Source organism: Lutra lutra, chromosome 4, assembly GCF_902655055.1.
Source record: "Lutra lutra chromosome 4, mLutLut1.2, whole genome shotgun sequence".
In the NCBI taxonomy this organism is placed as follows: domain Eukaryota; kingdom Metazoa; phylum Chordata; class Mammalia; order Carnivora; family Mustelidae; genus Lutra; species Lutra lutra.
Window position 1 is genome coordinate 93,637,334 of NC_062281.1, and position 25,860 is coordinate 93,663,193.

Below are 25,860 nucleotides of genomic sequence, written 5' to 3' on the forward strand. Positions count from 1 at the left end.
AGATCATGAACCCAGGGTTCTGAGATGGAGCCCTCTGCTCACCAGGGAGAGGAGTCTGCTTCTCCCTCTCCCTCTGCTTCCTCCCTGCTGCTCCTTCTCTGTCTCTGTCTCTCTCTCTCTCTCAGATAAATAAATAAATTCTCAAAGAAAAGGGAGGAAGGAAGGAAGGAAGGAAGGGAAGAAGGAATGAAGGAAAGAAAGAAGGAAAGAAAAAAACTGCAGCGTTTTCTCTAATAGCAGGGTAGACCTTATGAAAGCAGAAGATCAAGGGCATTTCAAAGATGGAGGCTCCACATTCCCAGGGCATGTGGGTGTAGTGAGCTGACACCCTCTGCTTCTCTGAGCAGCTGTGGCATCAGCTTGCATTCCCGTTTCCTTAGTTCTGCACATCAGGATGTAGGAGCTTGGGCTCCTTGTCCTGCCAGCCTCTGCCCCTACAGTGTAAGTCGTCCTGTGTTCTGCTCCCCAGAGTGCTCCCAGGAGACAGAACGCCTGAGGGAGGCCCTGCTGTCCTCAAGATCCCGGCTTCAAGAGCTGGAGATGGAGCTGGAGCCCCAAAAGGGGGAACGGCAGCAGCTTCTGGAAGACTTGAAGGAGAAGCAACAGGAGATCTTGCATTTCCAGGAGGAACGCCTGTCCCTCCAGGAGAAAGACTCCAGGTAAGGGGGAGCCCAATAAGAAGGAAGGGGACCCTGTTTTCAGATTTAATGGGATATTGGCAAGATCGGTATTGGAGCCTTTTGGGGCCCTCAGTTTCCCCTCTGCTATTCCTGATTTGCGGATGAATTTGAGCAAAAGGAAGGACTTCTCTTACAATGCCTTTTCACTCCAAAGTTGGGAGCGTAAAACCCTATTTTAGAAGGCTTCAGCATATCAGGGGAGCCTGGGTGGCTCAGTCGGTTAAGTGTCCAGCTGTTGATTTTGGCTGAGGTCATGATCTCAGGGTCATGAGAATGAGCCCTGCGCTGGGTTTGGTGCTCAGCTTGAAGTCTGCTTGGGGTTCTTTCCCTCCTCTTCTCCCTCCTCTTCTGCTCCTCCTACCACTTGCGAGCAAGTGATCTCTGTCTCTCTCAGATCAATCTTTTATTTTTTTTTTATTTTATTTTTTTTTCAGCATAACAGTATTCCTTGTTTTTGCACCACACCCAGTGCTCCATGCAATCCGTGCCCTCTCCAATACCCACCACCTGGATCCCCCAACCTCCCACCCCCCGCCGCTTCAAACCCCTCAGATAGTTTTTCAGAGTCCGTAGTCTCTCATGGTTCACCTCCCCTTCCAATTTCCCCCAACTCTCTTCTCCTCTCTAACTCCCTTTGTCCTCCATGCTATTTGTTATGCTCCACAAATAAGTGAAACCATATGATAATTGACTCTCTCTGCTTGACTTATTTCACTCAGCATAATCTCTTCCAGTCCCTTCCATGTTGCTACAAAAGTTGGGTATTCATCCTTCCTGATGGAGGCATAATACTCCATAGTGTATATGGACCACATCTTCCTTATCCACTCGTCCGTTGAAGGGCATCTTGGTTCTTTCCACAGTTTGGTGACTGTGGCCATTGCTGCTATAAACATTGGGGTACAGATAGCCCTTCTTTTCACTACATCTGAATCTTTGGAGTAAATACCCAGTAGTGCAATATGTAGAAGAATGAAGCTCGACCATTCTCTTACACCGTACACAAAAATAAACTCAAAATGGATAAAAGACCTCAACGTGAGACAAGAATCCATCAGAATCCTAGAGGAGAACATAGGCAGTAATCTCTTCGATATCAGCCACAGCAACTTCTTTCAAGATATGTCTCCAAAGGCAAAGGAAACAAAAGCCAAAATAAACTTTTGGGACTTCATCAAAATCAAAAGCTTCTGCACAGCAAAGGAAACAGTCAACAAAACAAAGAGGCAACCCACGGAATGGGAGAAGATATTTGCAAATGACAGTACAGACAAAAGGTTGATATCCAGGATCTATAAAGAACTCCTGAAACTCAGCACACACAAAACAATCATATCAAAAAATGGGCAGAAGATATGAACAGGCACTTCTCCAATGAAGACATACAAATGGCTATCAGACACATGAAAAAAATGTTCATCATCACTAGCCATCAGGGAGATTCAAATGAAAACTACATTGAGATACCACCTTACACCAGTTAGAATGGCCAAAATTAGCAAGACAGGAAACAACATGTGTTGGAGGAGATGTGGAGAAAGGGGAACCCTCTTAGAATGTTGGTGGGAATGCAAGTTGGTGCAGCCACTTTGGAGAACAGTGTGTAGAGATTCCTCAAGAAATTAAAAATAGAGCTTCCCTATGACCCTGCAATTGCACTACTGGGTATTTAACCCAAACGTCAATCTTTTAAAAGAATGGGGGGACGTTCAGCGTATCAGATCCTGGAGAAAAAAAAATGTTCTCATCCTTCCCATTAGTTTAAGGATATTGGTCTCACTGTAACGTAGGAAGCATCCCCACCAGCCATCATGCATGTCCCTGACACAAACCCTATGACTTCCTTTCACCAGGAATAGAGCACCATAGGGGCGAGAAGAATATGGAGCTTGCGTGTCTGCTCCCAACTAACGTAGCTAATGGCATGACATCAAACAAAGTTACTTCCCGACTAACGTAGCTAATGGCATGATATCAAGCAAAGTTACTTCACCTCTCAGAGCCTCTGTTTCCACATCCGTAAAGTAAAAGTAATGGTCTTCACGACCCCTGGATTGACATCTAGGGCTAAAGCCCCACGATGCGAAGGCTGGCTGACAGCAGGTGGCCTGGAGGGGCCGAGGGGTGCCAGGCACTCAGCGGGCCCTTGCCTCCCCCATGCAGGCTGCAGCACAAGCTCGCCCTCCTGCAGCAGCAGTGTGAGGAGAAACAGCAGCTCTTCCAGTCCCTCCAGTCGGAGCTACAGATCTATGAGGTGCTTTATGCAATTCCAAGAAAGGGCTGAAAGGTATGTGTTCTCCCGCTCCCCTCCCTGATGAGTTCTCTGCCCTTGCTTAAGATTCTGGTGTGGTCCTTACCCTGGGAGTTGTAGAGCTCTGGAAAGCTACAGAGTTCTGCCTCAGCCAGGTCTGGGGCTCCCAGTAAGAACAAAGCAGTTATCTCATGTGCAAAGCCCAGAGGTTGGTGACATGTGCAAGATCCAGCCAAGACATCCTTAAAAGTAGTTGGACAAGAATCCAACTCTGCCTGCCTAGGTGGCCAGAGAAAAGTTGAGCAAAGTACAAGTTACATAGTGATTTAAAAAAAAATAATAATTCAAAGAACTGTCCTGATGGCACCATCATGTGAGAAGCTCTTGAATATTGTGAGTAATACATATTGCCCCCATGCAGCCAGTAGAGCGGGTGCCCTGCTCCTACCCTGACACATTCCTCAGGGAGAAAGTTAAAAGATGCACAACATTTACAGAAATACCTCTGTTAGGATCTAAATTCCAAGCCTGGATTTAAAATTTAAACTGTTTTATTGAGGACTTTTTGCCACCTGCTAAGATACTGATCTAATGTTGGAGAATCTTCTTCTATTTCCCCATTGTTCAAATAGGAGATGGTATTGTAAACATCAAGTTAATAACTCCAACCAGGCTGGAACAGAGTATTGATGTCAATATGATGAAATTTAGAAAAGATTGGGGCGCCTGGGTGGCTCAGTGGGTGAAGCCTCTGCCTTCGGCTCAAGTCATGATGTCAGGGTCCTGGCATGGAGCCCACATCAGGTTCTCTGCTCGGCGGAGAGCCTGCTTCTGCTTCTCTCTCTGCCTGCCTCTCTGCCTGCTTGTGATCTCTGTCAAATCAATAAAATCTTTATAAAAAAATAAAAGAAATTTAGAAAAGATAAAAAAGAAAGAAAAAAAAAGAAACCCTGAGCTTGATTAAAAATATCAGTGGTAGAGGTACAGGATCAGGAGGCCTGGTTCTCTAGCCATTCATGGACTTGAGAATAGGGAGTTACTTAGAAACCTGCTGGGACAAGGAACTTGTAGGCAAAGGTTGCTACAAAAACCAATTCAACCTGAGACCACAGTAGGGTGAGAGACCGTGTCAGAAATATTGTTAGATTGTGGGACACCATCTTGTAAAAGGGGCTTTGGCAAACCAGGGAGCAAAGTGAAGACAGGAGCCACCATGCTGGGAGACCAGAAATCTTGAACTGTCAGAGAAACTAAACAACTTTCGTCCTGGACAAGATCACAAGGAGATGAGAACTGGTTTTAAATATTTGAAGAACTATCAGGTGAAAAAGAGCTGTTGTGTTTGGCACCCCTTTAGAGGTCTGAACAAGGGTCATCAAAGGATAAAGGGCAGTAGAATTTGGACTTACATCATTCTTATGCCTTCCTGACCACTAGAGATTTCGAGTGATAGAATTGCTAGTTTGTGAAGGAATAAGCCTCCCATCCAAGCCCCTTTAAATAGAAAGGGATGACTTGTCAAGGATCCCATAGAAACAGCTCTTGCTTTGGATGGGAAGTCTAAGCCTTTCAATTCTAATTTTTTTTAATTATCTGTTTAAAAATTCCTTAAGCAATACAGAATTTTCAATATTCAGCCAAATTTGAATTTTCATAAAACCTGATTGGATTTCCTAACTTGCTGATGAGAAGGTGAACCAGAACTTGAAGAAGTATCGGGGGCACCGCAGGCTGAGAGAATAGCTTCTGTGCACTCCTGGGAGCATCGGGTCCAGCCTTCCCCATGGAGAGCTTTGTATCAGGGAGTGTGAGAAGTCCGGTCAGTTGAGATGGCTGCTGGTATACAGAGGAGCTATGAAGTACCATGAAAGTTTACATTCTACAGAGTGGACCATGGAAAATGAGTACGTTTTTCCAAACAAAACAGATACTTGATGGGAACAGAACTCTCAGGCTAGTGGGACACACTGGAGTCGGGAGACACTCCAATCAGGGAGACCCACTGAATGGGTGTGGTTATGGGGTATTTACATGAGTAGAGTCTGATCTAAGGTGCCGTTGGGAAGATAAAGAGGAATGGATAGAAGACAACATTTTTAGAAAGAAGCAAAACTTTGTGAGGATTTGGATATAGGGAAAGAAAGAAAGGAGCTTCATGGAGCTTTGGGGTTGGTAGATACTAACCATAGACTGCAGGTGCCCCGTGAGGATTTCTCAGGGGGAGTTGCCTCCCGCCTCATGACCTCCAGCCTCCTTATAAGATGCTATAGCAGTATTTGGATACTATGGTGATTATAAAAACATAATGCAAATGAGTAAAAACAGAAAATATGGGATGTTTCCAGAAAATTTCTCATAGTAAACTCTTATCTCTTATAACTTGTAGTAACAACTTGGAGAAGCCTTTCTATACGAACTTCTTGGGAGCAGTTTTTCGTTTGTAAATTCAGTATGTTTTTTTTTTTTTTCCTTTCAATTTTGTTTTTATATGACAGAAGAAAAAAAATCCCTTCATCCTGACTACATCCTCTTTCATGCCTTTCTCCATTCTTATAGTTGTTTTAGGAGTCATTTCAAAGCTCCTACCTTTGAAGCCCCATAGTTTCTTATCCTTAATTCTGTAATCCCATGAGAACCATGAATTCTTGTGATAGCTCTTTCATATACTCATTTGGTCACAAAACCTGCCTGAACTGATCAAAATGGTATTCACAGACTTGACTTAACCCCACTCAGTGGTAATGTTCACCCAGCTTGTCACAGAAATATGAATGTATTTGCCTAAAGGCCTGTGGCCCAGAGGCAACCTGGTGTATGGGCTACATGAGAGATGGCGTACGGATCCTTTGGCCTTCCTAAACACCAAAACAAATTCTACTTTTTGAAATATATTTGGCTTCAAGCTTTCAGAGAAGATATGTGGTTTAGTAGAATATTTCTTAGCTGTCCTCATCCCTAGTATGAAGAAACAGACTGTGATAGTCAATAGAGATTTAAAAAACAAAACAAAACAAAAATGTGGCGAAGTAGAATAGTTCAGTGAGTTGTGACCCCTGGCCTCTAGCAGAGATTCCCATTCCTCCATGCTGCCAAAGGCCCAGTGCCTCCTTTCCTCTCCCTGGTGACCTCCTCCTCCTTTCTGCTGTGACTCCTGAGCACGGAGGCATCCGCTTTCCTCCTCCTGAATCCCCAGGACTTCTCTAGCCCAGTGCTGACCCCCCTATCTCTGAAGACCCTGCTCTCAGGCCTGTAGGACTGGGTGACTGTGGAAGTCAAATAATAATAGGCTTTGACCCCTCCTGCTCATGGAAGGCTCTCCAGATGCAGGTGGTCACGTGAGCCTCGAGGCAGTTCCAGTGTGCAGTATCTCGCTCAGTGAGTGTGGAGACCCACGCAGGAAACGGAGGCAGCTCCATCCCAAATGGGTTGCCTGGGGCCCTGAGAGGACAGCGTGGTCCTGAGCAGAAAGGAATGCCCCAGAGGAGTGTTCTGACAAATGCTTGGAAAAGCTTGGATCTGAGCCACCAGACCCCTTCTCGATCTCTTCTTTCAGCTCCCTCCTGGGATGCCTGTCTCCAGGTCCCTTTGAGCAGTGAGCTGAGCCACCTGGTGGCAGAGATCCGAGCTTTGCGAGGGCAGCTGGAGCAAAGCATCCAGGTGAACAGCTGTCTGCGATTGCAGCTGGAGCAGCAGTTGGATGGCGGGGGGAGCAAAGCCAGCCTCAGCCCCTCCTCTGCCCAGCAGGAGGACCCTGGAAACAAGCAACTGCTCCTCCAAGGTAGGAAGGGCAGGGGGACCAGGAAGCCCGTGGCCAGTGGGGCAGTGGCCTCGATGTCTGTGGTGGAAGGGATCTTCCCTCTTCCACACTCCTTAGGGTCCGGGTGAAATCAGAGGTATTTCAATCTCCAACCTTGGGCGAGAGGGTGGGATTGAGGGTCCCAGCTGGCTCAGGCCCCAGATTCTGAGTGTGCGGGTACAGGTTGCTTGCCTTGGGCACAGTGTTTGAAGTCCCCAGGTACTGAAGCCTTACTTTCCTCATCTTCAGGGTGTATCTTATGGACAATCATATGTATCTTATGTATCTTATGGACAATCATATGTATGTTATATGGTAATATGGTAATTAAGCCTTAAGTGCAATAATTTACAAGTGCCTGACACGGTAAGCATTGCTCAACAGTTAATAGCTTGTGAGTTAATATCTATTCCTTGTATTTGTGGAGTGCTTTAAAATTTACCACGAGTTTTCAAATAGTTTTCCAAACTGTTTCATCTGAGGTAAGGGAGGTTTTACTTCCATCTTTCATCGTGGGAAAACTTTGAGATTGAGACATTAACCAGCTAAGACCTGATCCAGGATTTGAACTGGATGTTTTTATTTCCAGCTGCTGGCTTTCCTCCTCACGTCCTTCCTCCTCACCAGCCTCTGTCTTGGTATCCCTTGCCTTCCAGATTCCAATTCCCTGATTGGAGGGGAGCTCAGCTGAGTAGAAACCATTCCTGTCCCACAGGCAATGCTGGTTGTGGAAAGCAAGGGGATGATAGCCCCCTTTATTCCCAGTGGCTGTCATTCTACCCCCCTCCCCTCTGCATCTGCCCTTCCAGATACTGCCTTGCCTGCACTCTCCTTCTCTTCTCAATGTCCTTCATCCAACCCCCTTCACCTAGCTTTATTCTGAATGTTAGTACTGTCCCCCCTCCATCTTGACACACTCATTTCAACTTATTCTTTTCTTTTTTTAATTAACCATCTTCTCTCACCTCCAGGACTCTATTTTCAATTTTATTTCAGTAGGAGCCATTCCTGCTCAGGATTCTCTAAAGATGAGCTTTCATACACGTTCCTGCCTGCTCTTCCTGGGGCATGTTAATCCTTAGCTTTCCCCCGTGGTCCTGCTAGATTTTCACTAATTAGGCACTGACTTCACTTGTCAAATGAAGGTGACACTTCCAAGATCCTGTGTTGTGACCATTAGATGAGAAAGTGTCACGTGAACTGTGTCCCATAGTAACTGCTCAGCCACAATAGGGTGGATGGCTGGCTCTCCCTGGGGAGCCTAGGTGGCTGTAGTGTTCAGTTATAACACCCCACTCTGCCCTCCTGGCCAGCTTTCCTCCATCACTGCGTCCCCACGACCCCAGCCAGGGTTCAGCCCCAGTGACTCTGACACTGTGCCCGGTCCTTACCCACCACAGTGGCCTGAGCTGGAGAGCGGGTTCTAGGCCACCTCCTGAGCAGGATTTCTTGCCTTCTCTGATATTTTCCAATTCTTCCACTGTAGGATTGCTGCCTGGTCTCCAGGAGGGTGTCTCTAACCTGCCATGCCTTCTGTCTCTACCCTTCTTATCCTGCTACATTTTTCCCTTCACTAACTCATCAGAATGGTGATTGGAATGCTAGTTTAATTGCCAACAAGTCCATTCATATTTTGATTCAGTATTTTTGACACATATACTACACATATCTGATATGGAAATATTGGGGTTCAGAGCTCAAGAAAGAATTCTTGAGACCTTTTCAGTGCAAAAAGGTGTTTTTACGATAGCACAGGGACAGGACCAGGGGGCAGAAAGAGTGGCACCAGGTTTGGGAGGAGCCATTGATTATATACTTTAGAATTGGGGGAGGTACAGGCAAAGGGAAGTTTCTGAATGGACTTTAATATGCTAAAGAAGATTCATGAGATCCTGAAGGCCTGGCTTTTTTCAAGGTAAGACTGTTTTTCCCTCTAGTAGGTCATTAAGTTTAAGACAGTTGGGATTCCTGTAATGTCTTATTCTGCCTGCCTCAAATGTTTGTCAATGGACTGCAGGTTATAAGGAAATTTAACTTTATGTACATTTCCTTTTGCCTTTGTTCTCCACATCATGGGTTTAGTTACAAGGCAGTGTATTAAAAATTGCACCCATAATTATATTCAACACGCAGGCTAGAAAAAGGCACCTAATAATCTTTCAAACCAGAAGTTTCTTCTCATGGAGCTCGCTTCCATAAAGGGACATGTTCTTGTTCCAAACTAAGGGATTTGTTTGCTGTTGCTTACCATCACGGTTGGGGTGTAATGAGGACAATCCATACTGCCTTAGGTCTCTGCTGGTGATAACTAGGCTGTGTGTGGGTTTGGTTAGTGGTGGTTCCAGGGTTCCTGAAAATTGTTGTTGTCTTTACGTCCCAGACTCCATAGCTTCCCCTCCAGTCTGAGATGTTGGCATGAATTCTCCAGCGCTCACATTCCCTAGCCTTTCTGCTGCTGCTCCTGGCTCAGAGACCACCATTTTCAAGAGGACAAATGGTAAATATGGCAACGGAAGGATTCAGGGATTGATGATGGAGAATTACCAATACAAGTAGCCTTTGGTTACTAATGGGCACATTACCTGAATGTAGAGATTTTTCTCCTTGGGTCCCAAAGTCTTTAGCCCTACTCATTGCGCATTCTGAGGCCACCTGTTTTGCCAGTATGCTTCCTCCTGTGGTTTTCCTATTGCTCTGTTGTGCTTCACTGCTCGGTGATCTCTCCGTCCTTGAAAGTGCTCTCTGTGTCCGGCTTAATTTCTTTGTCTGTGTCTTCTTTTTAAAAATGGGTTTATTTTTTATTTATTTTATTTTATTATTTTATTTTTTCAGTGTTCCAAGATTCATTGCTTATGCACCACACCCAGTGCTCCATGCAGTACGTGCTCTCCTTAATACTCACCACCAGGCCCTCCCAAACCCTCTCCCCCCCTCCCTTCTAGAACCCTTAATTTGTCTGTGTCTTCTTAACTGGAAATTTAAAATTTTTTTATTAAAATAATATTTGTCCTTGGAGGACAAGGGGAGATGGAGAGGAGAAGGGAGTTGAGGGAAATTGGAAGGGGAGGTGAACCATGAGAGACTATGGACTCTGAAAAACGAACTGAGAATTTTGAAGGGGTGGGGGGTGGGAGGCTGGGGGCACCAGGTGGTGGGTATTGTAGAGGGCACGGATTGCATGGAGCACTGGGTGTGGTGCAAAAATAATGAATACTGTTATGCTGAAAAAATAAAAAATTAATTAAAATAATATTTGTCCTGGATATTTCATTTGTCAATAAGGATAAAATTTTGCCTCCTGGCAATTTGATCATTATGAGATGATGTAAGAAAGATCATAAAAACATAGAGCCCAGAAATCTATGGACTTCACACCTGGCTTGTACTTTTCCAGAGTGCCTTTCCTATTCCTGGCCTCTTTCACTCCTTGATGTCTATTTTAGAATGAAGTGGACTGAGGATATGCTTATCACTGTGGATTCTATGTTGTTCTGGTCTTGTTTTTCAGAGCTGGATTTGGATGCTTCTCCAGTGATGAAGAATCCCAAGCTGGAGGGCAAAGCTATGGATGGCTCCTTTGCCAATAAGCATGGCCACCATGTCATTGGCCACATTGATGACTACAGTGCCCTAAGACAGCAGATAGGGGAGGGCAAACTGTTGGTCAAAAAGATGGCAGATCTTGTGAGATCAGCCTGCACCTTCCCTGGCCTTGAAACTCAGGGCAGAGAGGTAATCACACTGTAGGTCTAAAGTGCTCCTTTTCCTTGTGCCCTTTTTCCTTCTGATCTTAGCTCCTTCTCCCACTGCATATCTCCCATAGCTGAGTCTACATCTTCTGCTTACACCCAGCTGGGCCTTTCTTCTCCATCTCCTGTTTTCACTATACACTCTTCCCTGACTGACGTTTCCTCTCAGAAACACAGAAGAGCCAGAAGAGAATTGTCATCCTCATCTGTAGGGGATTTGCTGAGTATTGGCTTATGTGTCATGCTCTACTGAGCACCCTCTGCTCACTTTTTATCTGGTCCAGTCACCCTGGCACGTGGTCATCTGTCGGCAGAGTAAAATCACTTAATCAGGTGGCTGGAAATTCAGGATTTGCATCTGCATGGGCCCCATGTTGTGGAAGGGGCGAAGCCTGGCAGCCATGTGATTTCTCCGGGCAGACTGAGCAGGGCAGGGAAGTGGGCAGTGCACCTTCTCAGAGTGCTTCCCTGTTCAGAGACCAGGTACCAGCTGCTGTGCTGTTTGAGGCACTGGAGGTTCATGGATGTGCAGGGACAGCCCTGTCTGCAAGAGACTCCACCCTAGAGAGAAGGCCACATATCCAAGTAAATAGGGACAACAGAGGATCTGGGCTCAGTGTCGGAAGCCATCCTCTGAGTTGGGAGGGTGCAAACACAGAAGAGGTCCTTGGGCCAGGCAAGGAAAGTCACAGGCTCCTAGAAGAACCACTGGTGAGATACACAGCTTCTGGGGGTGGTGGAGGATAGCATTCCACGTAGAGGGAATGGCATCACAGTCCTTGGAGCTACAAATGGTTCAGCCCAGTTGAAGCAGAGGTATGATTTAGAGATATGCATGGGGCTGCCAAAGCAAAAATCAGGGACCTTAGACCCGAGAGCACGGAGCAGGACTAGCAGCTTACAGAGAGTATGAGAAAAGTCAGAATCTAGTGATTCTTACAAGTTGGAGGTCACTGCTAAAGTGGAGATCCAAGGCTTCCAGGTTTAAAAACGGTTTCAGAGGTTCAAGTGGGCCCATGCCTGTGCCTCACTCATGAGGGAAACCTGAGCCCTGTGCTGGGGGAGCCAGAGTAGGGGGAAGAGAATGATCTCTCAGTCAGGTGCCCAGGGCTATCTCCCCATTCTCCCAGGTGCCTGGCAGCAAAGGCATCCATGAACTTGGGAGCAGCGCCCAGGCCCTGCAGCACATGCTGGACGAGTCCACCTCCCTCCTCACCATGTTCTGGCGAGTGGCCCTGCCCAGCTCCCCCAGCCCTGTCCTGTCTGACAGCACAGTGAGTGGCAGCCTCCTTCATCGCTTCTGCCCTAAATGCCATTCTGCCTCCTCAATTCCCAAGTCCTAAAGGTCAGGAGCTGGACAGTTGAGTTGGGACGGGGGCCCTTAGGGGAGCATCCCTGGGGGAAGACCTGTCATCCATGGTGGCGGCTGGCAGGGCAGGTCCTACGACATCCCTTCTCCTCCCGCCCTGTTTGGGTTCTTTCACTTTCTGAACTTAGCTGAGCCAAAAAATGTAGGGACCTGTGAAAATGTTGACATCCCCTTTCCCCATGCCATCTCCACAGAATGTCACCATGAGATGAGCAGCTTCCTGGAGCCACCCACTGCATCCCACACACGGCTTTCCTACACATCTCTGGGCCAAGCCTGGAAGAGTCAGCCGCCCCACCACCAGGTGCTCTCAGATATGAGGCCTGGACTCTGGTCAGGGGGAGTGTGGACAGCAAATTTTCTCCACCTCCCCCCACCAGCCCCGCCTAGGAGCCCGAGGCCAGATTAAAGCACTAATACCTTATGGGCCCCAACTATGCTGGTTCTGAGGCAGAAGGTGTTCTGCCATCTTGAAGTTGTTCCAGAGATTTACAGAATTGCACACTATCTCCCCAGGCAAAACACGCCCAACTAGCAAGTCTTATCTGTGAGGCCCAGTTCTAGAACCAATGTCAGCACTGAATGTGTGCTCTTGGTCCACCACTGGGAGTCCTGGCACTGCCCAGGGATCAGGGCCTCTACCGCCACAGGAGTGGAGGCCTGTGTCCATGTGCATGGGGGCTGCCGGGGTCTCAACGTGCTGACCTAATGCCCTCAGTCTAAGCTGGCCTCAGCTGGAGCCTTCTAGTGTCTCTCCTGGAGGGACTCCAGTCCAGAAATCATTGAGAGAATTGTAGAGTCCTGCTTTTGATTTTCAAGGGCCACAAAGCGTCGGGTGCTTGAGGCCTTCTGACCTGTGACAGAGAGCCTGTTTCCCTTCCCCAGGGACAGTCCCTGCAAAGGGAACTTCTGGAACTGAGAACCAGACTGTCCAAACTGGAGAGTGTCCTTCAGAGCACAGCAGAGCGTCTGAAGACCGCCAACCAGTAGAAAGAGAGCATGGAGCAGTTCATCTTCAATCAGTGTGGGTGCCCCTGAGCCAGGGGATGAGAGAGGAAAGTAGGAGTGGGAGGACTTCCAGGCTCCCCACTTGTGCTGCCGATGGACCCTGCCCAGCAGACTGGGTGGGGTGGGGAGGAGGGCTGCAGACCAGTGTGATGTCCCCAAACCTCCTGTGCCACGAGTAATTGGGGATGCAGAGGGAGGCGTACATGGGGCAGTAGGAGACCCTGATCTGAGCCGCCAGAAAGGCACCCTTTGGAACACACTAGGCAAGTATGGCCCCAGATGGTCACTTCTACCTATTGGGCTGTTTTGTTGTTTTAGTGACCAGGACACATGATGTTTTGAAGAAGGCAAGGACTAATTTGGAGGTAAGGACACCACTGCACCTGCCAGAGCCACAGAACCCAGCCCAAATCCATCCCCACCTGTCTTCAGAGTCTGCAGATGATCCCCAACCCACTCTGACCTTTCAGGAGATTTCAGTCCATTCCTAGGACTCAGATCCTCACTAAATGTCCTTCTAGCTTCGCTCCCCATCTCCTCTCCCACCCCAGTCCCTTCCCTGCCATCTCATCTCCCTGTGACATCGTGACCCTCTTCTCTCCTCACTGCACTTCTTCCCTCCTCTAGGCCAAGTCAGGAGTCCGAGGAAAGCAAGTGAGTTGATTCCCAAGACCAGAGGACATGGGGAGTATGCCTCTAAATTAGCTTCTAAGAAAGGGGCTCTGGGGCCAGCTCTAGTGTTTCCTGTAACCCTTTTCACTTCATGAAAAAATAAACCCAAGATGCCATCAAATCGGTTGATTCTGTTGCACACTCTATTGGCAGAGAATAGGCATTCAATCTTTATCTTTCTTTTTCCAAAGGAAACCAACCATCGGGTCTTCTTTTTTTTTTTTTTTTTTTTTTTTTTTTTTTTTTTTTTTTAAGATTTTATTTATTTGACAGAGAGAGATCACAAGTGGGCAGAGAGGCAGGCAGAGAGAGAGAGAGAGGAGGAAGCAGGCTCCCCACAGAGCAGAGAGCCCGATGTGGGACTCGATCCCAGGACCCTGAGATCATGACCTGAGCCGAAGGCAGAGGCTTAACCGCTGAGCCACCCAGGTGCCCCACCATCGGGTCTTCTTGACCTAAAAGAGAATTTGATAATAAATAAAAATGAAACTTGAAGGGAAACATTTTGTGTACATGGCAGGTATTCTGTACATTTACTTGAAATACTAACCCGATCCCTAGCAAGTAAGCTGAAGTGTACCAAATGGCTTGTAAATCAGAAACTAAACCTTTAGGGGAACCTGGGTGGCTCAGGCAGTTGAGCATCTGACTTGATCTTGGCTCAGGTCTTGATCTCAGGGTTGTGGCTTCAAGCCCTGGGTTGGGCTCCATGCTAGCCATGGAGATTCCTTAAAAAAGAATAGGGAAAGAAACTAAACCCTTCACTGGACGTTAAAGTTCTGCCATAAGTAATTGGACCTTTTCCTGGGAATGTTCCTTATGTACCCTGAGAGAATATTGATCTCATAGTGTGAAAATGGGTCAGGCCATGACTTCACCCTCCCCCTCAACATTTTGTTCGTTTGTTTGTTTTTCTAATTCCCTTTTTTTTTTCCTTCTCTGATGATTGCTTTCTTTCCTGAGCCTCTTTAGAAGAACACATACAAGATGGCCTCTATAAAGCCTTATTCCTGTCCCAGCAAAGGTAACCCAATAGACCCACACACCCACTGGCTTCCCCATGTTTGGAAGTTTCCTCTGCACTTTCCAGAGACCAATGGAAAGGGCCTGAGGCCTGCATTCCAATCCCAGGCTTGTCACTAACTGGCTCTGTGGCCTTGGCCCATCCATCTGTAAGAGGTGGCACTAGGGGCTGTTGGAGCTCCCTGCTGACGGGGCCCCTCCCTCTCCTCATTAAGTACATGGGACATGAACTGAACAGGGGACTTCCCTGCACAACATCCTCTCCTTCCTACAACAGGCTGTTTCTTCATGGGCGTGTTTCATACTAAGTGCTTCAGTTCCCGGGAGGTCACAGAAGCCATCATTTTGCTCCAAGTGAACTAGGGAGTGGACTGGCCTGTGAAGATCTGAGCACCTCATGTGCAGTGGCTCTGAGCAGGGCTGTCACCCGCCCAAGGTGGTGGGGAAACTTCCATCTTACCTGGTGGCTTGAGGGGCTCCACAGGTCCACACTCCCTCCCCTGGGCTCATCCTTCTGACAGGCTCCTGCTGAGCTCCAGGCTCAGCGCCCACCCAGTGCTCACTGCAGCTCAGGGAGCCACCAGCAGAACCTGATACTCAGAATCAGAACCTGATTCTCACCTTGTTGTATTTCTGTCTCCAGGTGAAGTCTCTAAGGGTGCTGCCGTGCACCCCAGTCTTGTGACCCTTGCCTTCCAGGAGCCACTGAAGAAAAGGAGCCACTGGAGGTCCTTCAAACAGCAGGAAGCCTGGGCCTCTCCCCCTTTGGTGCAGATCCCAATCTGCTGAAGAGACCTGGAGCCCAGTCCTCCACACCCGCCAGAGAGTCCCATCCTCTTCCCCATGGAGGAGGATGAAGGGAAGACAGCCTCTCCTGTGGTGAGGAACACCACCCACCAGGGGCTGCTCATCCCAGCACTGGTCTGTAGAGGAGCTCCTGACAATGCTTCTGCGCACCTCACTGGCCTGAGAACAGGCCACAGCCAGTCCTCGCTCCAACGCCTGCCCTCAGACAGTCAGCTCAGGGGACACAGGACCCTGCTTCCTACAGATGGGACCTCTGGTCCCCACACAGGAGCTCCTCAGCCCGTTCCAAAGCCCATGAGTGACAGCAGTGCCCTGAGGGCCAGTGTGGCTCAGCCAGCACAACTCCCTGATCCACACTTCCCTGGGGCCGGCTTAGCCTGGCCACCGATCAGCTGGGCATCCATCTACACCAAGGCACCTGCGTGCTTCGAATGCTCCTGGTGAAAGCGGTGGCTTCCCATGTGCCGTCTCCTGCTTACCCTAGCACCTCCTAGTCCCCTTCTTTTCTGATCTCTGAAGTGTGGCCACCTCACTCTGAATACACCGTTCCCTTTCATCACCCTAACTCCTCTCTGGGGAACTCGGGCTCAGGGTCAGCCCAAGCCCATTGAAAGTCCTATAAGACAAACCAGTGATCATTTTTAAGTGGCACCTGAGAAGCCCCAGTTGTGGGAAAGCCTAGTCTGTGTCCTGCCAGTGCTTTAGAAGGCATGTACGTGTGTATAAATGTATGATAGATATTTATATATGTTGCTATAGTAATTTGTCGAGGGCAACATAACTGGTGGACAGGGTCAGTTAGAGGAAATGAGTCCTTTTGGCGGCTATGAGGGTAAAATGTGTACAAAGAAATAAAAGTTTTTTCCTCACCTGCTCTGATTTTGGCACCAGTCTCTAGGCTGAGCATGTAAGAGTAGGAAAGACACACTGTCCCTAAGAAGGTCATAGACTACTATTGAAGTCTAAGTTTAAAAGGAGTTTTGCCTTCTCTGTCATTTTGTAAGAATCCCCAATCTAAAAATATTAGAGAGTGGTTCTTAGGTTTGGATAGCCTTAGAATCAGCAGTGCAGATCACAGGAGCCACTTCTTGGGCTCCAATCCCAAGTATTTCATTGGTGTGTGGCCTGAGAATCTGCATTTCTTACACAAATAACCCAGGTTCTTCTTTTCTTTTTTCTTTTGGGTTTCAGAGTTTTTGTGTTTTTTTTTTTTTTAGCCTTTTAAAAAAAAATCTCTTTTCAGTGTTCCAAATTCATTGTTTATGCACCACACCCAGTGCTCCATGCAATGCATGCCCTCCATAATACCCACCACCAGGCTAAACCCAGCCTCCCACTCCTTTCCCCTCCAAAACCCTCAGATTGTTTCTCAGAGTCCACAGTCTCTCATGGTTCATCTCCCCCTCCAATTTCTCCCAACTCCTGTCTCCTCTCCAGCTCCCCATGCCCTCCATGTTATTTCTTATGCTCCACAAATAAGTGAAACCATATGATAATTGACTCTGCTTGACTTATTTCACTCAGCATAATTTCCTCCAGTCCTGTTCCAAGTCATCCTTCCTGATGGAGGCATAATACTCCATAGAGTATATGGACCACATCATCCTTATCCATTCATCTGTTGAAGGGCATCTTGGTTCTTTCCACTTTGGCGACTGTGGCCATTGCTGCTATGAACATTGGGGTACAGATGGCCCTTCTTTTCACTACATCTGTATCTTACCCCAGGTGATTCTGATGCAGACCACAGTTTAAAACTGTTGTTCTCCAACATTGACCCAAAAGTATAGAGTTGTTTCACTTCGATTGATAACCTTTAACTGAAAAGTGTATAAGTCCTTCCATAAATGTTGGCACAGAGATCTGCAAATATTCCTTGGGAAGAGTCCTTAGTTATGTTCTTTTGGTTTCCAAGAATTACTATAAAGCTATCACTCCACAGTTATTTCCTAGAGAGTCACAACCACGGACAACAGCAAACAAAGCCTCAAATAGTATCTCACAACCATCACCACCACTGCGACCAGTAACAGAAAGACCCAAGAAAAGTCTCCCACCTGAGGTAGGGATGTCCCCTATTTTATTAGTCGATGGAGTGACTCCACATCTGCTCTCCTGCTCTGTTGTCCAAGTATTTCCATGAAGGCCTTTGGCTGTCAATACAGAGGAACTCACTGGCCCAATCGGCTGAATGGATGAAAGTCAATAAGCTATTAAGGCAAAGAAACCAAGCATGAGACCATGTCGCCCTGTGCTTATTCCAGCATCCCAGCGATTTCTCCTCCATCCCTCTGCCACCAGGGCTGCTGCACTCCGATGAGATAGTCAGTAATCAGTGAAGAACTCAGACACTGCTTCTACAAAATTCATTTTAAGTACATAACGTTTAGGAAAGCAACAGCGTATGATGTCATATTAACCTCACTCTGCTCAGGATCCAGTCACAGATCAGTTGCTTTTCACCCTTTGTGAAAGGCTGAAAAGTAGCTTTGTGTCTTAAGAGAACTCGTTGCAACAAAAATGTAGCTTTGATGGGAACATGGTCCAATATTCACCTCTTTGTAAGTTATGTCCTAACCCTCCCTGTGAGAGTAACAGAGTCCACTCTTGAAATATCTTTCTGTGTGGCCGCCAATGGCTCCCACTTGGCATAATTCCCATAAGAACCTGGCTGAGCCCATGCAGGGAATGGACTGTGAATCCCACAGAAAAGAATGGAAAGAAAACAGGTGGCAGGTGATGAGGAGAGCAAAGGCCAGTGAAATGTAAATAAAAGTAAATTTCCTTACAGTCTCTTATAACACCTAAAAATCCCTTTGGAAACGTCCTTATCTCCACCTTCCACCCCCAACGTACAGTATATGATAAATCACTCCTCACAATCCCAGGGCACCTCTTCCTTTCCAGGGGTCCTGTCCCGAGCTTTAATAAAAACACCTTTTTTGAAAGAAATTGCTGTGGCTGATATTGAAGATGTTACTGCCTATGTTCTCCTCTAGGATTCTGATGGATTCCTGTCTCACATTGAGGTCTTTTATCCATTTTGAATTTATCTTTGTGTACCGTGTAAGAGAATGGTCGAGTTTCATTCTTCTGTATATAGCTGTCCAGTTTTCCCAGCACCAATTATTGAAGAGACTGTCTTTTTTCCACTGTATATTTTTTCCTGTTTTGTCGGAGATTAACTGACCATAGAGTTGAGGGTCCATATCTGGGCTCTCTACTCTGTTCCAGTGGTCTATGTGTCTGTTTTTATGCCAGTACCATGCTGTCTTGGTGATCACAGCTTTGTAGGAAAGCTTGAAATCAGGTAACGTGATGCCCCCAGTTTTATTTTTGTTTTTCAACATTTCCTCAGCGATTCGGGGTCTCTTCTGATTCCATACAAATTTTTGGATTATTTGCTCCAGCTCTTTGAAAAATACCAGTGGAATTATGATCGGAATGGCATTAAAAGAACAGATTGCTTTAAACAGTATAGACATTTTAACAATGTTTATTCTTCTGATCCAAGAGCGTGGAACGGTCTTCCATATTTTTGTGTCTTCTTCAATTTCTTTCATGAGTGTTCTGTAATTCCTCGAGTACAGTTCCTTTACCTCTTTGGTTAGGTTGATTCCCAGGTATCTTATGGTTCTTGGTGCTCTAGTAAATGGAATCGATTCTCTAATTTCCCTTTCTGTATTTTCATTGTTAGTGTATACGAAAGCCACTGATTTCTGTACATTGACTTTGTATCCTGCCATGTTACTGAATTTCTGTATGAGTTCTAGTAGTTTGGGGGTGGAGACTTTTGGGTATTCCATATAAAGAATCATGTCACCTGCGAAGAGAGAGAGTTAGACTTCTTCATGGCCAATTTGGATAGCTTTTATTTCTCTTTGTTGTCTGATTGCTGTTGCTAGGACTTCTAATACTATGTTGAAGAAGAGTGGTGAGAGTGGGCATCCTTGTCGTGTTCCTGATCTCAACGGGAAGGCCGCAAGCTTTTTCCCATTGAGGATGATATTTGCTGTGGGTCTTTCATAGATAGATTTGATGAAGTTCAGGAATGTTCCCTCTATCCCTATACTTTGAAGCGTTTTAATCAGGAACGGATGGTGGATTTTGTCAAATGCATTTTCTGCATCAATGGAGAGGACCATGTGGTTCTTCTCTCTTCTCTTATTGATTTGTTCTATCACATTGATTGATTTGCGAATGTTGGACCATCCTTGTAGCCCTGGGGTGAATCCCACCTGGTCATGGTGGATAATCTTTTTAATGTGCTGTTGGATCCTGTTTGCTAGGATCTTGTTGAGAATCTTAGCATCCATATTCATCAGTGATATTGGTCTGAAATTCTCCTTTTTCGCAGGGTCGTTGCCTGGTTTGGGCATCAGGGTAATGCTGGCTTCATAGAAAGAGTCTGGAAGTTTTCCTTCTGCTTCAATTTTTTGAAACAGCTTCAGGAGTTAGGTGTTATTCCTCTTCGATATCAACCACAGCAACTTCTTTCAAGATATGTCTCCAAAGGCAAAGGAAACAAAAGTGAAGATGAACTTTTGGACTTCATCAACATCAAAAGCTTCTGCACAACAAAGGAAAGAGTCAACAAAACAAAGAGCAACACACGGAATGGGAGAAGATATTTGCAAATGACAGTGCAGACAAAAGGTTGATACCCAGGATCTATAAAGACTCCTGAAACTCAACACACGCAAAACAGACAATCATATAAAAAAATGGGCAGAAGATATGAACAGACCCTTCTCCAATGAAGACATACAAATGGCTATCAGACACATGAAAAAATTTCATCATCACTAGCCATCAGGGAGATTCAAATGAAAACCACATTGAAATACCACCTTACACCAGTTAGAATGGCCAAAATTAGCAAGACAGGAAACAACATGTGTTGGAGGGGATGTGGAGAAAGGGGAACCCTCTTAGAATGTTGGTGGGAATGCAAGTTGGTGCAGCCACTTGGAAAACAGTGTGGAGATTCCTCAAGAAATTAAAAATAGAGCTTCCCTATGACTCTGCCATTGCACTACTGGGTATTTACCCCAAAGATACAGATGTAGTGAAAAGAAGGGCCAACTGTACCCCAGTGTTTACAGCAGCAATGGCCACGGTCGCCAAACTGTGGAAAGAACCAAGATGCCCTTCAATGGGCGAATGGATAAGGAAGATATGGTCCATATACACTATGGAATATTATGCCTCCATCAGAAAGGATGAATACCCAACTTTTGTAGCATCATGGAAGGGACTGGAAGAGATTATGCTGAGTGAAATAAGTCGAGCAGAGAGAGTCATTTATAATATGGTTTCACTTATTTGTGGAGCATAATAAATAGCGTGGAGGACAAGGGGAGATGAAGAGGAGAAGGGAGCCGGGGGAAACTGGAAGGGGAGCTGAAGCATGAGAGACTACGGACATTGAAAAACAATCTGAGAGTTTTGAAGGGGCAGGGGGGTGGGAGATTGGGGGAACCAGGTGGTGGGTATTGGAGAGGGCACGGATTGCATGGAGCACTGGGTGTGGTGCAAGAACAATGAATCCTGTTATGCTGAAAACAAACAAGCAAACCAACAAACAAAAACACCTTTTTTGCCCTGAAGACACCTCAAGAATTCTTTCCTGACCATTTGCTCCTGGCCCACATCACATCAGCAGGTACCTAAAAGTAAAACATAAACCCGAATAAAACTAGCTCTTGACCTTGGACCTAAGACAGAAAACCTGCAGAGTTTGTACAGAATTTATCGCATTCCCCAGAACTCATTACCACTGAGGTGAATGAGCTAGATGCTTCTTACCGTGTTACCAAGTCACCATAAATGGAGCGCATTACAAGAACACATATTTTTTTTTTTATCTTACAGTTCTGAGGGTGCAGAGTCCCAACAAGGGTCTCACTGGACTAAGATCTAGATGTCCACAGGGCACCTTCCCTTCTGGTGGCTCTAGGAGAGGGTGGAAATTAGTCAAGGAAAACCACACTAAAATGCAGTCCCGAATTTAGCAAAAGAGCTCTTCTGCTCTCCTTACCTCCTAGGGCGTTGCGGCCCCAAGAGAGGGACTGATCTGACCTTACCGGGACTTGACATTGCACAGGCATAGGCCTCTAGTAACCTGGCCAGAGGAAGAAACGCTAGCTTTTCCGCCCAGGGAGACACCAACACTCTTCCGACTCACAGTCCACCCTGATGGACTTTTAGAACAATCTTCCCAACTGACCCCTTTCCTCCAAAAAGAAGAGTGTCCCTCCCATTTGTTCTCTGGACTCGCCTATGGATTTGCCAACACTGCTTTATCCCAGATCGCCTTCCCCTTTTATTCCTGACAAATCCCATTTTTGCTGGTAAAATATCTGGCAGTTTCTATTTTTTTAGGTGAACCAGACAGTGTGTCTCTTTGCCTGTTCCAGCTTTTAGAGGCCCCTCCTCCATGCTCAGCCCCAGCCCCAGCAGGCAGAGTCCTCCTCACACAGCATCCTTCTGACCTCCTTCTCTGCCTCTTCCAGTTTTAAGACCCCCTTGTCTTTCCAGAGTTTTCCTGGAGAATCCAGGATCATCTCCCCATCTCAAGGTCCTTAACATAAGCACCTCTGTAGGGTCCCTTTTGCTGCTGATGGAACACGTGCACAGGTTCCTGGTGATGGGTTTTCAGAATACAGGTGAGGTTTGGTGGAGTGAGGTTGGGAGCCAACGATGAAGAAAGAATCCTTGCAACGTCTCTGGTGCAAAATGTTGGTTTTACTAAAGCATGGGGACAGGACTCTTGGGCAGAAAGAGCTGCTGCCCTGGGGTTGGGAGCCAAAGCTTATTATACACTTGGGCATTAGGGGTTGGGAGAAGGGGAGGTTTTCAAAAGAATATGCTAAAGAAGACCTTCAAGATCCTGGAGGCCTTTGCCATTTTCAAGTTAAGGTTGTTTTTCCCTATAGTTCGGCATTACCAATAAGACAGCTGGCAGCTTCCTGGAACTGTCCCAGAGATCTTACCCAGGAGTGGGAGGTCAGGGGCTCAGGGAGTCATCCTGTGCTTTGTCCTTTACCTAGCCTTCTGCTTCCTCTTCACTGGCATTAGCATGGACACCTCCTAGGGACAGGGCATTATTCTGCCTCCAACCAAACTATGAACTAGGTGACAACTAAAGTTGGACACCCTCCACCCCCCAATCTTTTCGAATTTCAACAATCCAATAAAAGAAAAGCAGTCCCTCAAGGCGCAATCAAGACAAAGGCGAATCAGGACCCTAGGACACTCTACCCAGGGCCATACAATTGCCCTAGTACTGGTCTCTTGGGACTATTTGTTTTGCTTTGTTTCCCAGACCTGGCTTTGTCCCACCAACTTTGATGCAGAAATCTCATCCAAGGGGAAGAACACCGTGGTGGAGGGAGGAGGGAAGGTGGTGGCAGAGCGGCACCTGGAACCCTGCTAACCCCCTGCTGTGAACTCTGAGCCCAGTCTAAGGGAGCAGAAAGGATGGTTTCCTTCAGCCCTGTCCTCAACAGCTGGATCCTTGGTCATTCTCTCCAGGGCGGCCATGAGGGAACTCTGCGTCCCTGCCCTAGGAGCCTGCCCAGTGAAGAAGCTGTCCCCTGCGGTGTTCTCAGGGCCTGGGATGTTGACAGCAGGTGTCAGCCCGAGGGCCAGCCCAGAGGTTGCTGCCTTTTGGTTCCCTGCTCCATCCCCCAGGGTGTCCAGGCCTGGGGGGGTGCGTGGGGGACTGGCTAGGAGGCTGAGCTCCACAGGTGTAGCCAATGCCCTCTGTCTCCTCAAAGCAGATTTTAAGGAGAGGGAGAGAGGGAGAGATGGATCTGCGCTTCTCTGTCTGCTGGAAAGTCCTCCCTCATGTTCCTCTCAGGCTGGGACAGCCTTCCCTGTGCTGAGTGTGCCTTCCTTTGTGTGGTGGTGGGGAGACCCCCTAACATCATGGATGGGGCATGTCTTATGTAAATCAGTTACCATTAGGCTGAGGTTCTGGGCCAGAGAATTCCTGGGACAGAGGATGTAGCAGTGCTGTAGCTTCCATTGTATCAGGAAGACTCCTGTGGAGGGTGAGGATGCTTGGGGCAGGAGTGGGTGCTGAGGGTTTTGGGGTGTTGGTTGGCAAGTGAGCGTGTGTGCAGGGTGGACGGAGTGGGGGGGGCTAGTGTGGAGCGGAGGTGGAGGCGGAGAGTGTCATACTTATCCGGCAGAGGAGATACCATGTTCAAGCAGGTCGTTTTCTCAGGATGAGGCTTGTCCATTGCACTGCGGACATGCTGACCCCTGCGATTTCCCCAAATGTGGGACACTCGACTCCATAATTTATGGTAGTGGGGGACTGCACTTGACCTTTCCCAGGGTAATAGGTGTTCAATAACAGAATGCTCTTATTTTTAATTTTTTCTTACAGCTTTATCTTTTAAGAGAACGTTGCTGTCTTAGCAGTACCACTTACTCAGTGAATGCGTGATTTATAACTTAACTACATTGCTGGTTGATGGTCTTTCTCACTGGAAACACGCGGGAGTCCTCTACGCACAGTTTTCAGGAAAAGATTGGGCCTCTTGTTTTTCTTGAGGTCTCTCCTGGAGCAGCGTGCCCGGTGTTCTCCAATATTTTGTGTGATTCTGCTTACGTTTTGGTGTCTTGCAGTCCCAGGATCTAGGCGAAGAGGGTGCTTTCTTTCACTCCCTAGGGAACACAAGCCAGAGTCTGTCCGCCTCCGCTGCCCTCTGGCTCCCTTTTCCCACCAGCAACCTACAAAGCCTGACGCAGTCCCCAGACTCCCTATCCTTAATCAGGCCACTTCTTTTTTTTTCTTAAAAGATTTTATTTATTTACTTGACAGAGATCACAAGTAGGCAGAGAGGCAGGCAGAGAGAGAGAGGAGAAAGCAGGCTCCCCGAGGAGCAGAGAGCCAATCAGGCCACTTCTTACCCTTGGCAGCCTTCCTCCAGAGGGCCCTTCAGAGAATATAGACTTTGGAACTTGACATGCTTTTGATTATTTATTTAAGTTTATTAAAGCAATCTCTGTACCCAGTGGAGGTTGGGGGGGGGGGATCCCGAGCTCAGGACACCTAGATCCAGACTCTGGTGTTCTCTGGACTGAGCCAGCCCAACGACCCTTGATAGGCTTCAAAAGAGGTACGTCTGCCTACCTGCGAAGGACCCATTCAGTTGGCACCATAGACCTTTCCCAGAGAGTGGGTTAGCTCTTGGGCAAGGGATGATGGGCCTTCTCCTTGCTCTCGGGCTCAAACAAAAACTGTCCTCACAGATGTGTTCCTTTGTAAATCCAAGCTTGAAGGGGTTTCTGGCTTCGTGCTTTCACTGGAGCTGGGGCTTTTTCCAGTGTAAAAGCCTCTACTCAGAATCTACATTGACGCTTTCCAACTTTGATTTTTACTTGGGGGGGCACACCAATAGGGACTCACAGGAAGTGGTTTACTCTTCTGGACCATTTAATAAATCATTAAAGATACACCAGAAATATTTCCAAGTAATTTAAATGCATCACTAAACAAAGCTTAATATTACAGAAAACAAAAAATATGCAGCAACCAACATGATAGCATTCACATTGTGTGGCATCCCATCCAACGGTTTGAGGTCTGCAGACAAGCAGGGGAAATGAGCCCTCATGAGGAGACAGGTCAGTCATCTGAAAATGACCCAGAGCTGACACCAAGGTGAGAATCACCAGAGGACAAGAAAGTGTTTGTTACAACTGCATCCCATCGGTTCAAAACACTCAGCAGATACATGGAAAATGTAAAACAAAACAAAACAAACCCCCAATCTCACATTAAGAGATGAAAACCACAATGTCTGGGGTGCCTGGGTGGCTCAATGGGTTGAAGCCTCTGCCTTCGGCTCAGGTCAAGATCCCAGCGTCCAGCATCCTGGGATCAAGCCCCACATCAGGCTCTCTGCTTTCTCCCCCTGCCTCTCTATCTACTTGTGATTTCTGTCTGTCAAATAAATAAATAAAATATTTTAAAAAAGAAACCACAATGTCTGAGAGGAAATGTATTGCAAAGTGCCATAGAGAAGGCAGAAGAAAAAAGTTTGATAGGAATCCCACAGAATCTGCGGATTATGGTGTTGCCTTCTTAGCCACGTGGTGTTGCCTTCTTAGCCACTTCAGTCCTTCCAGTCGGTGAACACGGGACGTCTTTCCACTTGGTTAGGTTTTCTTTAATCTCATGCAGCAATGTTTTGTAGTTTTCAGTGTACAGGTTTTGTGCCTCCTTGAATCAGTTATTCCTAGATACTATTCTGGTGGGTGCTGTTATAAATGGAATTGTTTTCTTAATTTCCTTCTCCGATTGTTCATTGCTAGGGTTTAGAAACACTTGATTTTGTCCATCTTATATCCTGCAACTCTGCCGATTTAAGTTATAGACTCTAGTAGGTGGGGTGTTTGTGGGTGTACTTAGTGTAACAGCCTTACAGATAACAAAAACAGTTGATTAACACATATTTTATGTTGTTTGTATTACATACCTTATTCTT

General features: G+C 46.8%; 1 non-coding gene and 1 pseudogene across 1 annotated transcript; both read left to right on the plus strand.

The window, feature by feature from the left end:
- The window catches only part of LOC125097335 (myomegalin-like), a 52,028-nt pseudogene extending 35,859 nt beyond the window's left edge, over positions 1-16,169 (plus strand).
- Positions 16,170-23,538: 7,369 nt separating this feature from the next.
- LOC125099337 (U1 spliceosomal RNA) lies at positions 23,539-23,702 on the plus strand. Its single transcript, XR_007127115.1, has one exon. It is a non-coding gene; the product is annotated as a U1 spliceosomal RNA (small nuclear RNA).
- Positions 23,703-25,860: the final 2,158 nt, after the last annotated feature.